The sequence below is a fragment of the Myotis yumanensis genome, unplaced genomic scaffold (assembly GCF_028538775.1).
Source record: "Myotis yumanensis isolate MYYU_CA2020_CCGP unplaced genomic scaffold, mMyoYum1.0.hap1 SCAF_10, whole genome shotgun sequence".
NCBI classification, from domain to species: domain Eukaryota; kingdom Metazoa; phylum Chordata; class Mammalia; order Chiroptera; family Vespertilionidae; genus Myotis; species Myotis yumanensis.
The window spans coordinates 64589016-64602231 of NW_027223761.1; the positions used below are offsets into that span (position 1 = coordinate 64589016).

The 13216-nt window shown below is 35.3% G+C and overlaps 1 protein-coding gene across 1 annotated transcript in view; it reads right to left on the reverse strand.

Moving 5' to 3' along the window:
• CNTN5 (contactin 5) overlaps positions 1 to 13216 on the reverse strand; it is a 1123865-nt gene that overhangs the window by 898349 nt on the left and 212300 nt on the right. The gene's annotated exons all lie outside the window — the stretch shown is intronic.

Here is a 13216-nt window from a genome sequence, read left to right on the forward strand (position 1 = left end):
TGATTTTTTAATTTTATTGCATAACTAGAAAATTTACCTGCTTTTTTCTTTAATCTGCCTCTTTTCTTTTGTTCATTGCTTGACTAAGTATTCTTATTTTAAACATGTTGTTGTGTATAAAGTGATTATGAATTAATAATTGTTTATTACTTGGAAACCTAATTCGTTCATATGTTAGTTATGCTGACTTCATAAGTAGTCATATGTTACATGTTTCTTAATCACAACTTTGCATTGTGGACTCATTGCTGGTTCATGTCTGGAAAATCTATGGGGTCTGTGTTGAGGGTACCAAAGAGGATCTTTAATCCAAAATCACTTTAAATTAACAGTTTGGAACTTCCTGGACTATAAAGACAGTGTAAAAATCAGAGAAAGTCAAACCCACAAGACAGTAGAAGTATCATTACAAAATCTCAGGTTAGAGGTTTTGTTTGCTCATTGTATTTCTACCTAGATCCCATGTTGAGACATGTTTCCACATTATCTTCCTTGTTGGAAACTTTTCCTAGTTGACACTTAAACTGAATGCATATCTTTTATTTATTTTCTTACCTTTATGTGGGGTTCAGTTTCAACTCTCCACCTTAGGCAAATAGAGAACTGTCTCCTATAATTCCTTGGTTCAAAGCTTTTGATTCTATTAAACAGCATTTTAATTAAGATAGAATAAGCCCTCCCTTATCTCTTATTAATTTTCTCAATCACTAATGATTTATTTCATATGTTAACATATGTAAAATTCTATTTATTTGTTTGTTTTTTGGGTTGTCCATCTTCTCCATCCTAATTTAAACCCAGGCAAAAAAACATACTTTTTTCTTCTATATTTAGATCCTCAGTGCATATGTTTTGTAAATATATTAATTTGATAAATGTTCTCTATGTTTGAATTAATATATTTCTTTTATAATTAAACAAAACTGTCACCTTTAAAAAAAAAACCCGATTTGCTGTGTTTTCCCCCTCTATTCTGAGAAGATTTTAAAGAACAGACATTATGTTCTGTTACATGAAAACATAGAATGTCTGTCCCCTCCCTCCCCCCCATTTTTTCCTATGAGGCAAATATTTATGCCATAAAATCCATCTGTGCATGCTGGTGAAAGCATTTAACAACCTATAATTACTTATAATACACACTTTTGTGTAAAATGTGTATATTTTCAATTGGGAATGGGGATCATCATAAAATTGCACAACATTACTGTGGAGGATAAAAAGAATAAAACTTTTAAAATTCTTAAGTCATTATCATGAATAATAAAGAAACTTTTAAAATACATTTAAAATGATAACATAAACCTACTCAGTTAAGATGTCGTTTAAAGTTTACTGAAGTATAAAAATCTCACATAAAGGCACGGTTTAATGACAACCACATCAGTTCCATACAATACAAAGCTGCCTCAACAAGCAAGGAAAACTAATTTGCAAATGTCAAGCATGTCCCTTTAAATTGGTTCATTAACTCACTTTTGGAGATCAGTGTCAAGAACTAGGCGTTACTGGCATTCCTCATTAGCAGATCTCTCGGACAGGGTAAATAGGTTTAGACGGAATTAGATTGATTAGTCTGTCTTAGAATTCAGTGCAGCATAGCAAGCTCCAACTGTTTCTCCTCTGGTGAATTAGGGTGAGACATTTCCAGCAACCTAGTTTCTCAACCAGAATGTGTCTTGGCCAATCCGACTGAGGCCCACTAGCTAAGGCATGCTTGCATTTTGGTGTGGCTTCCGCTCTGGATGGTAGTGACAATAAAAAGACTTCGTGGGAGAACAAAAAGGTAGTTAGTGTAATAGGTGTAACAGACAGAGTAAATAGAACTAAAATGGAAAAGCATTAAGAAAAAAATATTGAAGTAACAAACACCAAACTGCCGAATGTAAGAGTGGCAAGAATACAGTATTTTGGGAAGTGGGTATGTTTAGAGTGATATTTAATCCCATGGATTCCACACTGTCTTAATATTTTCATTTACATTGCACTTAAGGCCCTGATTTTTCTCTAAAAGAATTGAGACAAGTTTGGGATGGAATCCAATCTAAGTTATAAGGGAATATTCCATTATATTGACAGGAACTCACTAATTCCAATAATATAGTGAAAGTGACATGTGTGACATGCATTTTGGTATGGGTTATGTCCTTGGGATACAGTTGAGTAATATGTATGTAAGACATATTACTCTTTATGATTTTATTAATTAACGCTCATAAGTGAGTAAGTCATACTTAACTTTGGCTAAGATGTTTATTGCTAGGATAACCATGGATAAGGTATGTAAACTCTCATCTCTTTACCTTGACAAGTGGATATAACAATGCTTTTTTGATGTGACTCTTTGAAAAAATGTTGAGGGAAAGGTAAACAAAACATGTATTAAAGTACCTATGACATAGAAGTTGTAGCTGCTCATCATCATCATCATCAACATCATTGCACCATCATCTCTACTATTCTATACCAAACTTGCTCTCAAGAAAACAAGATTTTGGAATTGTTTACTATAAAAATCTCATAAACATATATAAGGAATCTTATTTTCTAGGAAATGTGCCGCAGTGATAATAATGAATTTTGGAACAGGACAAACTGATTTTCATATTCCCTGTTTTTAGACTACTTCATCCCCTACATTATTGTCATCACTATCTGTTAAATATATGTATAACTGAAAGGGTTGTTGTCAATGAATTATATTAATTGAAAGTCTGTGCCCAGTGTTAGTACATAATGAGCACATAATATTGTATTTTATTATACCCGTAAGCCTTCCAATTATTTTTATCTTATAACATTTGATTCTCACTCTGCTAAAGGAAACACTGATGCTATATAAAGGGACAATTTGTGAGTTAATACTGAAGTCAACCAGATTCCTGACTCTGAATGCAAAGCTTTGGCTTCTGTATTTGTATATGAACAACTTCCACCTCATATCACTTATTTAAAGCCATGCTCAGGTCCATACCTGTCTCTATTGAAAAACTGACCTCAATAATCTTAATTTCCTTTCTTTCTATATCTTGTGTGGATTTACTTGACTCTGCATTCTGGCATAGTCACCCTGAGACTTTTTGTAAAGCCTTCCTTGGTGTTATTAATACTTCCGTCATGTAAATCAGTCAATATTTGGCTTTGTATCCATCCCACTTCCTAAAATTGTTTTATTTTTTTTAACATACCAAGTCACTGTGATACATGTTGGTTTTGAAGGACCTATATTTAAAATAGAAATCAAAGAAGCCAAACTCTGGTTTGAGCTATACATCAGTTCTTCCTCAGACTGGGGGAGTTATAAATACAGTTTTGTACTGCAAATAGCAAAAGGCTATATATTTAAAATGAGAGGCTAAAAAAGGAAACATGTTTTCTCTAGTCTTGAACTACAAACACAATGTCTCAGAAAGAAAACAACAGTGTCAGCACCATTCAAGAAATAAAACAACAGGCTGTCACCGGCTTTACATAGCAGTGTGAGCAAGACTTCTGCAAGAACTACTCCAAGCACAGCAAGCCTCAATGGCATGAGTGCATGTATTGCAGAGGATAGATATAGTATCAAAGCCAAGGAAATGAAAACATAAAATACAGATATCAAGGTGCGAAAAAATATGAAGTTAGAATATTAGTATTCAAATGCTATGTGTACAGTATATAAAAAAAGGCAGAGGATGCAAGTGATTATTTCAGAATAGAGAAAATATAACTGGTTAAAAATTACATGGAAAAACATCATGCCTAACATTTAAAAAGATGAAACTTCTCCTAGGGTACAGGAACTGCATCTAATACAAATCATCTTCCTGTAGCACCGAGGAAGCACTGTATGTGTATGTTCTTCTTTAAGATTAGCAAAATAACATATATGATGCTGTAGTAAATGATGTCCTTCATATTTTACTCATAAAGGTTTAAACAGATCAATAATACTGGAAAGCAATGGAAATACATGTTAGAAATTTTAAAATATTGTGTGTTTTTTCTAACAATTCTAGTTCTTTGGCTCTCTTTATTTGCAACAATCCTAATTATAGAACAATTGTATGCAAATGCCTTTTTAAGATTGACTTATAGTTGACCTACAATATCCTATTAGTTTGAGGTGTATATCACAGTGATTTGATATTTACAGTCACTACAAAATGATCCCCCAAATAAGTTTAGTTACCACCTGTCACCATATAAAGTTATTAAAATAATATTGACTGAATTCCCTATTCTGTACCTGTTAATCCCCTTCACCTATTTCTCCCACCATCTAGCACCTCCCCTCTTTGGTAACCACTAGTGTACTTAATTTCCTATTGGGAAGATGGGCCTTGGAAAAATTTTTTGGTTCCATAGAGTGTAGGAAAAGTGATGGTGCCAGTTCTGAGCCTGCACCCCAAGACACTTTTTAACACTGGTTCCTTTAGCACCCCATTTAGCCAGAACTTGTGCCAGCAAATGCTTACCTCCTGGATGATGAGACACCATGTATCCAAAGAAGAATAAGCTTAGTTGGCCCAGTCAAGGCCCAAGTTTTGTTAGTACAGCCAAAAGTAGCAAATCTACCCACCCAACTCACAATTGCCCATAGATGCAAATTAATGACCAATAAACAATAAATGGTTGTTGTTTTAAGTTAATTAGTTTTGAGGTGGTTTGTAATAGAGCAATGATTAATTACTACAATATCCTCATTAATGTTTACATATTCAAAAGTATTTATTAGCCATATGTTATAAACAAGCACTAATTGCTGCAAATTCAGAATGACTAAATATGAGTACATATCAATTAATTATAGTGCAAAATGTAAGAAAAAATGTGTAAAGTTTTTGCTACACAGAAGAGGAAATACTAATTTAGGGAGTAGAGATATATTTAAAGAAAGAAGATTAAGACCAAAGGGTAAAAGGCATGAAAATGAAAGATGTTTGTTGATTGAGTTTTTTGTTATCAACTAACTTGGTTTTTCTAGAGTCCATGAGAGTGAATAGTATTTCATCGGGGTATTAGCATTAATAATATTTACATTAATCACAAATTAGTAAATATTTTATTACTAACCTTGACATAAAAATAAATTTATGGGTGTACATTTATGTCCAGTTTATGTATAAAAAATGTATAAAACCAGGATACTTGCATAATTTGTACTTCCATATTTTAAAATATTCGTAACATTTAGGTATACTATGATTTATTTATAAGCAATTGTGATAATTAATACATCTACTATCAATAATAATTATAATCACCCTGACTGGTTTGGCTCAGTGGATTGAGCGTCGGCCTGTGGACTGAAAGGTCCCAGGTTCAATTCCAGTCAAGGGCCTATACCTTGGTTGCAGGCACATCCCCACTGGCAGGTGTGCAGGAGGCAGCTGATCGATGTTTCTCTCTCATCAATGTTTCTAACTCTCTATCCCTCTCCCTTCCTCTCTGTAAAACAATCAATAAAAATATATTTAAAATAATGATGATAATAATAATAATGATGATAATACATAGCATTTATTAAACTGCTTTTACTGTGCTAAGTGTTTTAAAGGTAATACAAATCTTGGGAAGTGGCATTTTGTCCATTTACTGGTATAAAAAATGAGGTTAAGAGAGATAAATTAATTTTACCAGGTCTCACAGAATAAAAATAAACTGGTAAACTGACATTAGAAAACACACACATACACATATACATACACACACAATAAATATTTAAAAATATCATGTAGCTTTTTATTTATCCAGAAATCTCTAGATAAAAATTACTACCTCACTATTATAAAATCAAAAAATGTAAATCAGTTGCTTTTATCTCCATATTTGCCTTAATTAATTTAACAGATATTATTTATTAAACACTTTCTATGAACTGAACTGTATAAACCTGAATGTTATTGCACTTAAGTATGTCTTCTCAAAAATTTTGTAAAAACAAGGTAAAGATTTGTAGTCTTTCTGCCCACTTGCATTATTTCATGTAGATTCTATAAGAATTAAAATTCTGAATTAAGAAATGTGATAAATTATACCTTTTAAATACTACATCTACGAAATTTAAGAGTATCTTCTCCGGTTAAAAATATATAAGTAAATCAATATTCAATAAATTTAACAAACATTTCAGATAACTCAGGAAAAACATGACTTTTTGAGATTAACTTTTGTCACACGGAGATCACAAATTCAAACTAGACATGTGCTTTAACAAGTGAAGAAAGTGACAACAAATAAATAAAATATTTTTTAAAAAATTGAGAATTATTATTTCTAGATTATTAAGAAATTAAAAGTAAATAAATAAAATGGATAAAATAGCACTGTCTATGATGGTGGAAATTTTTGATATCTACACTGTCCAATATTATAGCCACAAGTCACAAGAACTACTGAACAATTGGAAGTGTGGTTGGTGTTACTAAGAAATTACAATTTTATTTCATTTAGTTTAAATGTAGGTATAAATAACTCTATGTGACTAGTGTTTAACACAGTCATAGAGGATAGATTCTGAAAGGTAATGTCTTTTTTTTTCTCCCAAGTTTACAAGAAGCAAGTATTTTTAATACCAGTCAATGTCTAAGCCAATAAAAAATGACAAATATTTATATACCTTATAAGATTTAAAAGTTATTTGATTATTCAGAAAATCATCAAACATAATTAGAATTTGATTTCAATAAAGTGTGGTTATTTTTCAAATTCAATCATGCTTATAAATTCCAATAAATAAAATAATACATAGAACAAAATAAAAATTTTGAATTATCTCAAAAAAGTGTCAAAATAGAATTTCAAACTAAAAAAGTTTGGAAACTATTTATTTATATAGTACTAATATGTGACATCTTAACCAAAAAGGGCAGAATTACTTTCCTCATTCAGATCGACATTCACTTCATATTGAAGCAGGAGAGAGACAAACACCAAGAAGAAGTATAAATCAATACTTTTCATTTCCCCAAAAAAGTGGTTTTGTACAAATAAAACTGACTCCTCCATGTGGGATACAGTAGAGAAGAAGGTCTAGTATTCACTGACATTTAACATTTTGTGAATTTGCATTCGCTGGTGACAATCATCTACAAGATGGAAAAGAAAATTAATTTTGTTTTGTCTTTTCTATTGAGGTTAAATGCACTTGAATAAGTTTGAAGAATAAAATCAGGAAGGTGATAGCCTTTGTAAGAATCAGTTCAGAAGAAGTTCCTTGTGTTTTATTTCAACTAGAGGCCCAGTGCACGAATTCGTCCTGCACAGGTGAGGTCCAGCTGGCCCACTCCAATCGGAGCCAATCGGGCTGGACCAGCCACAGAGAGGGGCCATGGCCGGTTGGCCAGCCAGCCCCACCCCCTGGTTAAATTCCAGGTTGAACTCCTGGTCAAGGGGACAATGTGCATATTAGCCTTTTATTATATACTAGAGACCCGGTGCACAAAAATTTGTGCACTCGAGGGGGGGAGGGGGACCCCCCAGACCGGCCAGTACCCTCTCGCAGTCGGGGACCCCTCGGGAGATAATGACCTGCTGGCTTAGGCCTGCTCCTGGGTGGCAGAGGGCAGGCCCAATCCCTAGGTGCAACCCCTGGTCAGGCTCAGAGCAGGGCCGATTGGGGAGTTGGGGCACCGCCCCCTGTCATGCACAGAGGAGGGCGGATGGGGAGGCTGCGATGCCACCCTCAGTCATGCTCAGGGTAGGGCCGATTGGGGGGTTGGGGCACCGCCCCCTGTCACAATCAAGGCAGGGTCGATGGGGAGGTTGTGGCACCACTCCATCATCCACAGAGCAGGGCCGATCAGGGGTTTGGTGCGCTGCCCCCTGTCACTCACAGAGCAGGGCCCATCAGGGGGGGTTGGGGCTCTGTACCCTGTCACGCACAGAGCAGGGCCCATCAGGCGTTTGAGGAGCTCCCCCCTGTCACTCACAGAGTAGGGCTGATAGGGGAGTTGCGGCACCGCCCCCTGTCACACACAGAGCAGGGCGGATCAGGGGGTTGGGGCGCTGCACCCTGTCACACTCAGGGCAGGGCCAATGGGGAGGTTATGGCTCTACCCTGTCACACACAGAGCAAGGCCCGTGGAGGGGGGTTGGGGCGCCACCCTCTATCACCCATAGAACAGGGCTGATCAGGGGGTTGAGGTGCCGCCACTGTCACACTCAGGGCAGGGCCGATGGAGAGGTTATGGCTCTACCCTGTCAAACACAGAGCTGCAGGGCGATCAGGGGATTGGAGAGCTCCCCCGTATCAGGCACAGAGCAGGGCTGATCACGGGGTTGGGGCGCCTTCCCCTGTCACGAACAGAGCAGGACAGATAGGGAGGTTGTGGCCACGCCCCCTGTCACTCACAGAGCTTCAGGGTGATCAGGGGGTTTGGGCGCTGCCCCCTGTCATGCTGATCCTGGTGCCGGGAGCCTCGCTGCTCCGCTGATCCCAGGGCCGGGAGGCATATTACCCTTTTACTAAATAGAATAGAGGCCTGGTGCACGGGTCGGGGCTGGCTGGTTTGCCCTGAAAGGTGTCTTGGATCAGGGTGGGGGTCCCCACTGGGGTGCCTGGCCAGTCTGGGTGAGGGGCTGATGTCCATTTTCAGGTTGGCAGGTGACTGAAGCTCCCAATTGCTCCTTTTTTTCTTTTTTCTTTTTCTATTCTGGGCCAGCTTTAGCTCTGAGGCCTCGCTGCTGAAAACATTGATACAATGTTGCGATCCGGCTGGCTGAATCCCGGCTGACTGAAAGCCGTTTTCTGGGGTTTTGTTTAGCTTCTATATTTGCAACATAGTACATAGTTGCTTAGAGTTGCATCTGAGAGGCCGGCAAGTCAGGCGGGGAACGTTGGAGTATGCTGTCACTGGAGCAAGCAAGTTTCCCTGTTCGCTTCAGTGCCTGGCTGCCGGCCGCCATCTTGGCTGACAGTTAACTTGCATGATATGCTGATTAGCCAATGGGAAGGGTAGTGGAGTGACACCAATTTGCATGTTTCTCTTTTATTAGTGTAGAGGATTTGCTTGTTTGTTTTTATTCATCTGATCCAGGATTGAACCTGAAATCCAGGTATGTGCCCTGACTGGGAATCAAAGCAGCAAAGTTTTGATGCACAGGAGAACACTCAACCTAGTGAGCCACTCCACTCTGGCCAGGTACTCCTTATGTTTTAGACTTTCTCCTCAGTATAACTAGGGCCAGGCCTCTCAAAACTCCAAGACTCGCAGATCTGACTCCTGGTTCCCCTTACCTCTGGAGCCAGTTTTCTTCCCACACTACAGTACCCTTAGCTATAAAGGTAAAAACATCCTCTTGGCATAATAACTTCCATGGTGTAAATTTTAAATCATTTAGATATGCTTTCCATGCTTTTGAGAATCCAATATATACTTTTCTCTCTCAATGTAAATGTCTTAATTTGGTTTCAACAGGAAATTTTATAAGGAATACATCATCAAGTATTGTTTTAAGTTTCCTCCTCATAGGTCTATAAAAGAACATAATCACTAATAAGTATAGACTAAGATATAGTTCTGCTGATATTAATTTAAATTTTTAATTGGTTTATGTTGAAAAATAAGTGTTTGTATTATTGAATATATTCATATACACACATATATAAATATCAAATATCACAATTTAGGAATTAAACTATTATTGGTTTCTGCAGTCACACTGAAATGACATAAGTGTTCTTTATATTTGAATGAGGTCAATATTTTATTTAATGTATGTCACATGGTACGAGTTAATTTCTAAAATTATGTGCATCTCACCATAGTTTTCATATTACGTAAAATAATGTATGTGAATGAGAGGAAATAACTTATTGAAATAAAATTTAATTGAAGTGAAATATAATTAAGTTAAAATAGCATTTATCTTAGCCCTAAAGGGAAGTTTGTATTCTTTTACAAGCCGTTAATGGCAAAACCTTAAAGTTGACAAATCAGTAAACTGTGATTTTCAGTTCAAAAACTAAAATGACTGTTTGTATAAAACAGTTCCCACTGATTATACCAAACACAGTGATAGAGACGGCATAGGCAGCATTTTAAAACCAACTTACTCATGCCTGAAATGTGACATGTCCACATTGTTTTGTACCGTTGAGAAATATACTTAGATTCTCTGTGACCCAGAGTTTATGGATAAATGGACTAACAAATAATACCTACATCATAAAGTTGGAGTGAGAATAAAATAACTTTTCATGTATGAACCTTAAATGATGGACTGGAATTTGATAAGTAATATATGTCTTGTGTAAGTTTGGAAATATGACCAGAGTATCTTCGAACCATTTCTGTTGGATGGCACTTAACACTCTTCCACTTGAGTGTGAGCCTTAGTGACTTGCTTCCAATGACAGAATATAGTGGAAATGATTGAGTGTGACTTCCAAGGGGAGGTCACAAAACACACTGAGTTATTGTCTTTCTCTCATATTAATCACTCTGGGGAAAGCTGCTGCCATATTAACAGAACACTACAGCAAGCCTCAGGAAAAGTCCCTGAGGCCTCCTGACGACAGTCTCTAAGGACGGGAGGTCCCTGGTGTCAGCCCTGGGCGTGGGCCGTCTTAGAAGTGACTCTTCCCTTCCTGGTGAGCCTCTGGATCCACTGCAGTCTCAGCCAAGCACCTTAACTACCACCTCATGAGAAACCCTGTGTCCGAAATACCTAAGTCCCTTCCAAACAAATACCTTGAGAAACTGTGAAATAATAAAGATATGCTGTTTCAGTCTACTAAGTTTGGGGGAAATTTGTACCCCAAATTAGATATCTAATACAAGTGTTAATCATTATTATCTGAGCATCTATACTGCATTTAAGACATTATTCTAAAAATAAATAGTGTTAATGTCTAATTTTCCTATTCCATAAATATAACTGTTTCTGTTATTTTGTAACAACGGAAAAATAGAACTAACATTTGTTAGGATGAAAACATTAACATAAAGTACTGATTAAAATGTACTATTTATCCAATGTGTTTTTATCAAATAAATATAAAAGCAAATAAAAAATACACTTTCCAGTAATATTTTACATTATTTTAGAAAGTACTTAAATGCTCTCAGTTATGAAGTAATTCTGCTTACATTGTTTTTTAATGTCATGAACTTTAAGTTAATTTTACTGTAACGTAAAATGATTTTTTTATATGACAACTTAAGTCATGTTAGAAATGGAGAATATAAAACAATAAATTTAGCCAGTTTATACACTTTTCATCCGTTCATCTAGAAAATATTTACCATGTTCCAAACGTAGCTCTATATACTGAAGATGTAATGGTGAGGATGACAAAAATTATCCTTTACCTCATGGAGTATGTAGTCCAGAAAAGTATCTTGGTCACAGCTCTGATTGTTGTTTTAACAATACACAAAATTTTATCAGATCACTGCCATCATGTTCAATATGAAAATGCACATGTGCAGAGTCCCACACAGATAGATAATTTATACATTAGATAGGACAGAACCACAATGGTTTTATTGGTATCATCTTTCAGACTGGATTTGGATTTAGTATTATTTCTTTTTAAGTACAGAAAAGACAGATACTAGGCATAATAAAAAAAATGCTGGGAGACTCTCTGCTCTAAATTCTTATTGTATTTCCACCTTTATGCATGAAATCCTATTAATAAAAAAAAAAACTGTTACAAAAATTAAGACAAATTTCCATAAGCCATGGGGAGAGCTCTTATGTAGACTTATATTTATACTCAAGAGAAAAGACCATCTCGATACATTTAGAGTACTAACCCTGAAAAAGAGTTGATTAAAGATGCTGTCTTGCTGAAGTGCTCAGGGTTAGGTGCCCACTGATAATTTCTGTGTAAGAAGCTACTGAAAATAAGTTTGACTCACAATTTTTCAGAATCATAACAAAACGGAGAGGAGAGTTGTACCTACATAAAAAGACTGTAGATTAACCAGGAAGGATTATTTTGACCACATACTCTTATTGATTAAAATATTTTAAATATCTAATCTAATGTATTGTTAAAACTACTGACATATATGCATTATTAAATAAACATATATCAAAGCATATATATATGTATATGTGTGTATAGATATATGTATGTATATATATGTGTGTGTGTGTATATATATATATATATATATATATATATATATATATATTGAATAGGTAATTTGGAGGCATGGAAGAGAAGGAGTGAATTAGTGCAGAGAGCTCAAGAAAAGGATTGGCAATCTTAATCGACCTGTCTAAGTAGATTAAGAAAGATGTATATAAACCTTAGTTTTATGTAATACTGGTTTAAGACATTCAAGAATTGATTTATCAAGTCTACCCTTTTCTTTTGCATTTCTTGCCAGATTAAGAGCTTGATATTTCATAAGAGATGCAGAGAAAATACCCAATTTAGATAATCATATATTATCATTTCTAAAATAGAATCTTATATGATAATAAATATGTTTAGTTTAAATTATAATTCTTATAAGATTGTTGCTCCAAAAGACAGAATATTCATAAAAAATAACCCTCCCATAGGAGTTAGTTTATATTACTTTTCCAACATATCTACAATTATATAATAAAATTCAGTATTTCAAATAGTACACTTTCTAAGATAAATCAATAGGTTTCAATATTAAAATAAATTATGACCAATGGAAATTGAGTCAGCTTTTTTCTAACATGAGGATATATATGGACAAATATCTAGAACCCAACTCTTACGATGAGAAAAGTAAAATGGGTTTAAGAAACACCTTCCCTTTTATATTCAAACTGCAGGATCTTCTCATTTGAAATATGTCTGGTTAGAAGAAAAACTGTGTTGTATAAGTAGCCCATGTTAAATGGCAAGCAAAAACAAATCAACGCTCTCAAGTATGCCATTTTTCAAGTAATATTTGTATTAATAGTTTGCTTTTCTTCTTTCTCATAATTAAAAACAAATTGGAACAGAAATAAAATCTCTGGTTTATATGATTAAGAATATTATTTAAAGTGATAAAACATAGCATAAATATAACATAAGAGATGATTATTAATTATTCTATTTTTAAAACAAAGAAAATGAGAGAGACAAGGAGGTTTAACAAAGGACACTTAGCAAGTCTCTCGCAGAGATGGAAATAGAGCTACAGCACCAGGAGCTCTTTGGTGCTCAACATAGTGGTGCTTTGGCACTTGGACAGGATGATTAACTTTGACAGGTTAAATTAACACAAACATAAAACAGAGGAAATCT